Source organism: Lolium rigidum, chromosome 1 (assembly GCF_022539505.1).
Source record: "Lolium rigidum isolate FL_2022 chromosome 1, APGP_CSIRO_Lrig_0.1, whole genome shotgun sequence".
Classification (NCBI taxonomy): domain Eukaryota; kingdom Viridiplantae; phylum Streptophyta; class Magnoliopsida; order Poales; family Poaceae; genus Lolium; species Lolium rigidum.
In genome coordinates this window covers 292,246,498-292,252,497 of record NC_061508.1, presented here as the reverse complement: position 1 = coordinate 292,252,497, position 6,000 = coordinate 292,246,498, and positions in this window count along the sequence as shown.

The window sequence follows — 6,000 nt, the reverse complement described above, 5'->3', positions numbered from 1 at the left end:
GTATATCATCTATATACACTCGAGCTAGACTTTCTAGTCTTTTCTTTCTTTTCTGCCAAAATCTTTTGTAGTTTCTCTTTTAGCTTTCCTCATTTTCAGAAAACACTTCACCTTAAATAACTTCTAGGTCCGTTGGTCAAATACCAATAACCTTGAGGTTCTTTCTTTGAAGTTGATCATCACATGACAAGATTTCCAGATTTCACTATTAGTAACTTTTTAATGTGCTGAATAATTTCACTCATAATTTTATCCATCAAATCATGATGACTTTCCGAGACCATGTCTGTACATGCTAGGCTCGTAAAGTTTAACCTTACTACTCGTATGTGCAAATCTGGCTTGCACCCGTTGTATGCACACGTAGAATCTATAACACCCGATCATCATGTGATGCTTCGAAACAACGAGTCTTAGCAACGGTGCATACTAAGGACGATCACTTCATGGATATGTGAATATCATTAGTGCCCAACTAGTTGGAGGATTGGGACGCCTGACGTCTTCAACCTTCGTACATTCCCATAAAACTTATGAGTTTATGTAGTCTCACTAGATTATATTCTATCATCTTGCAATAAGGTCTTAGATATCACATATATCTCATACCTTGCTTATTTCAGAAAACTAAATTTCCAGCTCCTTACTTTTCAACTGGATTTGAACTTCAAGTTTCACGGAGACAAGATGGTTTTAGGTACTAATTGAAACCATTGCTCCTTGAATCGGCAATGTGAGGTTTACTAAAAGTTTGCAATAGGACTTAATAATTTCTTGATTCTTTAACAATACGGTACCAGTCCGTAAAGTTACTTGTCAGACTTAACGGTATTTCTATCTCAATTAGAAGACTAGCGCATGGTAGATAGCGGATACCAATTCTACAAATTTAATTCAAAATACTATTCAGACTATGTTCATGATAATTAGTTCATGTTTTAATCTAATTACTAATGAACTCCCAATTAATACAACATCCCTCATAGTTGTTTTAGTGGCACACGATCCATATCCACCACACCAAAACCGATCATCACATGAGATGATGTAGCTTCAATGGTGAACATCAACATGTTGATCATATCATCCATATGACTCGTGTTCAACCTTTCGGTTTGCTATGTTCTGAGGCCATGTCTGTACATGCTAGGCTCGTCAAGCAAACCCAAGTATTTTCGCGTGTGCAACATGGCTTACACCCGTTTCTATGTGAACGTAGAATCTATCACATCCGATCATCACGAGATGCTTCAAAACGACAAACTGTAGCAACGGCGCATACGAGGGGAGAACACTTTATTATCTTGATATTAATGTGAGAGATCATCTTATAATGCTACCGTCGCGATCTAAGCAAGATAAGATGCATAAACGATTAACATCACATGCAATTCATAATATGTGATATGATATGGCCTTTCTGCTTGTGCTTTTGATCTCCATCTCCAAAGCACACGAGCATGATCTCCATCATCACCAGCATTGCATCAAGATCCATGACGCCGCTTCATGGTTGTCCATCACTTATAACAACTATAACAACTACTTGAAATAAAGCTATTACATGATGAATAGACACACATGTCTTAACAAATTTAAAGACAACCATTAGGCTCCTGCCGGTTGCCACAATACAATAATCAACATCTCATACATCAAATATAATCATCATCACATCATGGCCATATCACATCACCAAACCCTGCAAAAACAACTTAGGCGCCTCTAATTTGGTTTGCATATATTTTACGTGGTTTAGGGTTTTTGAGTAAGATCCAATCTACCTACGAACATGAACCACAATGGTGATACTAGTGTTGTCGATAGAAATAGTAAATTGAATCTTAACTATGGTGAGAGAGAAACACACCCACAAAGCCACTTATGCAATACAAGTTGCATGTCAAGCGTGGAGCAAGTCTCATGAGACGCGGTCATGTAAAGTTAGCCCGGGCCGCTTCATCCCACCATCCCGCAAGATCAAAGTACACATAACTAAAGACAACAAAAGCATCAATGCCCACAGAACCATTATGTTCTACTCGTGCAACAGATCTATGCATAGACACGGCTCTGATACCACTGAAGGGTTCGTTGCATGGAAAACAAAAAATTTCTACCGCAAAGACGAATAAATCCAAGATCTAATATATGGAAAAGCCAAGATCTAATCTACCAAGATCGAAGCAACGAGATGTATGTGAGACTAACCCTCGAAGATTCCAAAGCCTACAAGATTAGATCTCGTTGTTGATGTAGTCGATCATCCAGTGCTGCAATCCGGCAGCACTTCCGTACTCGGTCGTGCGTACGGTGTCGATGAAGCCCGTCCTCTCCCCGTTCTAGCGGGCAGAGGAGGTGTGGTAGATCCCCCCGGAATCCCAGCAGCACGACGGCGTGATGGTGGAGGTGGAGGAGAAATTCCTGCAGGGCTTCGCCAAGCCTGCGCAAGAAGAAGGAGGAGGGAGAGAGGGGCGGCTAGGGCTTGGGGGATGATGTGCTGCGCCCCAGCCCTCCCCTCCCTCTTATATAGGCATGGGGGGCTGCCTTGGCCCCTCCTCCAAGCCCTTGGGTCGGCCAAAACAAGGGGGGTAACTTCCCCCCCAAGTTAAGTCCCTATTTTCAAGGGATTTGATCTTATCCACTTGATCCAGCCGCATGAGCCTTGGGGGGCTGGTTTGCCTGGCCCATGTGGGCCTATGTGACCCCCTCCGGTCCATGTTGGTCGTCCGGGATAGGTGGGCCCCACTATGGTACCCTCTGGAACCTTCTAGAACCTCCGGTACAATACCGAAAAATCCTGAACTTTTCCGCTAACCCTGAAAATGACTTCCCATATATGAATCTTATTCTCCGGACTATTCCGGACCTCCTCGTGATGTCTTGGATCCCATCCGAGACTCCGAACAACATTCGGTCTCCATTTCATATTCCGAATCTACTATACGACATCGAACCGTAAGCGCGTCACCCTACGGTTCGTGAACTATGCAGACATGATCGAGACTCCTCTCCGATTAATAACCAATAGCGGGACCTGGAGATCCATAATGGCTCCCACACATTCAGCGATAACTTAGTGATCGATTGAACCATTAACATACGATACCGATTCCCTTTGTCACGCGATACTTTACTTGTCCGAGGTTCGATCATCAGTATCTTCATACCTAGTTTAACCTCGTTACGGACAAGTACTCTTTACTCGTACCGTGGTATGTCATCTCTTGTGACCCAGTCACATGCTTGCAAGCTAATCAGACGACATTCCACCGAGAGGGCCCAGAGTATATCTATCCGTCATCGGGATGGACAAATCCCACTGTTGATCCATATGCCTCAACTCATACTTTCCGAATACTTAATCCCGTCTTTATAACCACCCATTTACGCAATGGCGTTTGATGTAATCAAAGTACCCTTCCAGTGTAAGTGATTTACATGATCTCATGGTCTAAGGACTAGATAACTATGTATCGAAAGCTTATAGCAAGTTGAACTTAATGACTTGATCTCATGCTACGCTTATTTGGGTGTATGCCCATTATATCATTCACCCAATGACATAACCTTGTTATTAACAACATCCAATGTTCATGATCACGAAACCATGATCATCTATTAATCAACAAGCTAGTTATACAAGAGGCTTACTAGGGACTCCTTGTTGTTTACATAACACACATGTATCAATGTTTCGGTTAATAAAATTATAGCATGAGATGTAAACATTTATCATGAACACTAAGTTATAACAATTACTAATTTATTATTGCCTCTTGGGCATATCTCCAACAGATGAATCATATGGTTGGGGGCCAAACCCCGACTACCCTGGCTACTAACTTCCACCCAAACTTGGGGGGAGTATGTCTTATTTTCCTCATCTACATTGTATATTTTCATGCTAGCCTTGTTTAAGTTGATTGGATTGCAGTTTTTACAATTTGGAAAACCCAATTTTTTATTTTATCCTTTGCATGTTGTTTTCTTTTAGCAAAAACCCAAAAAGGTTTTCATTTTTGAAAGGACTGAAAAGAGAGTAACAAAATCTGCATGATGATGCCCACTGTTTTATTTTTAGTTCTTCACCTGTAATGATTGGGATGATTTTTTCGCAGATATTATAACTTTGCATCTACCACACTCACAAAAATTGGTAAAAAATCTTGGGATGTCTAAGTATGTCAAAATGTGGATGCATAGCTGCTGGAATTTGTTGGCAGATTTTGATTTTCATCGCTAAAAGTGGCTAGTGGAACTTGTAAATGATCCAAAATGAATGCTATAAATATATATGGATCACAGCCACCATGAATCACCTTATTGACATCATTATATTAAGATTTCTACTGTGGGAATGATGTTTTGCGTGAACCAAGTTAAAATTTGTTAACTCTATATGTGAGCATACTGCGCAGTTCAAGTTGGGAGACGAAGAACAACAATGATAAATCAGTATGTGAGGATTTATGAAATAGGTATGACACCTTTTCTATATTTATGTATGGAATTTAACAATAGCAAATACGTGTGCATAGTTTCATCAATACTTAGGGAAGTGATATTAGATGTTTACTATCGTTGTGTTCTCCTCGCTATATGTGATGCAAATGAGATATTATTGATGAACATTACTTATACTTGATTGAGAGATAGTATATTTTAATAAAAGTCTATGCATCCCATTATGCTTGTTATTGCGGAATTGGCACATATTCTATGATGAATAATATTCCTATGTGTCTTTAAAAATGAAGGGTTGATGTTTGTGTGATGTTCTAGTCATTTAAATACTAAACATCATCGTTGAAGCATATGTAAGTTGGTTGGTAGTATCTTTAGTTGACCAACCAACCTCCTGCTAGCCTTTGAACCAATGAGCTACCACCTAGAAAAAGAAAAAGAAAAAGGAAAAAAGGAAAAAAGGAAAAGGAAAAGGAAAAGAAGAAAAGAAAAAAGAAGAATAGAATGAACCCAATGAGTTGGCCATTATGATGACACCAACAAAGGGCTAAAACAAAGAAGTGCCCAAAGGCAAATCAAATAAATGCCTATACACTCGAAAGGGGAAAGACATTTAGCCACTCATATAAGGTGTTAAAGCTAACAAGCAAGCACATATCCCACTTCCACTCTATCATTTGGTCAACTATAGATACTAGCTACTTACTCATGTATGAGTTGCGTGTTTAAATGTTATAGGACTGGAAGGATATGACATCCTCCCATTATTTGGTTTGCGAAGAATGATGAATTACTAGTCAACAATTGAAGGAATCAAAGGTATCAAAAACCTTGCTCACGAGTCATGATTCAGTCAAACATGATGTGAGAATTTTACTTATTGCTACTATCAATTAATCATGTCCAAATAGTGTTGCCATATATTATTTCTTTTACACCGTGCATAGATAGCAGTACACCAACATAGTGGATATTTAGTAACACTTTACTATTCATTGATGAAGCTATGTATCAAATACTTGCCATGTTTAATTGATTATGCATGCATAGAGAAAAGTTATTTTCAAAGTATTTTATCTCTTCTACACTATGTTTGCATTTTTTGAGGATAAACAACGAGCTAAGTTTGGGGAGCTGATACACCTCAAATGTATCTACTTTTCCAACCACTTTGCTCAAGGATTTGCTCTGGAATCTCACCATACTTGGATAAAACTACTAAATCTGACGGTGTTTTTAGCAAAAGTATTCTTTCTATCTATTTTCGTAGTAAATAAAATCGGGGAAAAATACCATAGTGCTGTGTTTGGATGCATAGAAAGTGGGTGTGGAATTGGAATTTGGCCCAATTCTGCAAATTCTGCCGTTTGGACTGGACTCGGAATTGCTATGTGGAAAGTGGGCTAAATTCCGAGCCCCCCACCTCCCGTGCAAATAGAGAGGCCCAACTTTCCGAGGTCTCACCCTCGGAAAGGCTCGAAAGCTGCCTCGCCCGTCTTCCCCCGCACGACTGCCCCGCCCCGCCTCCCTCCC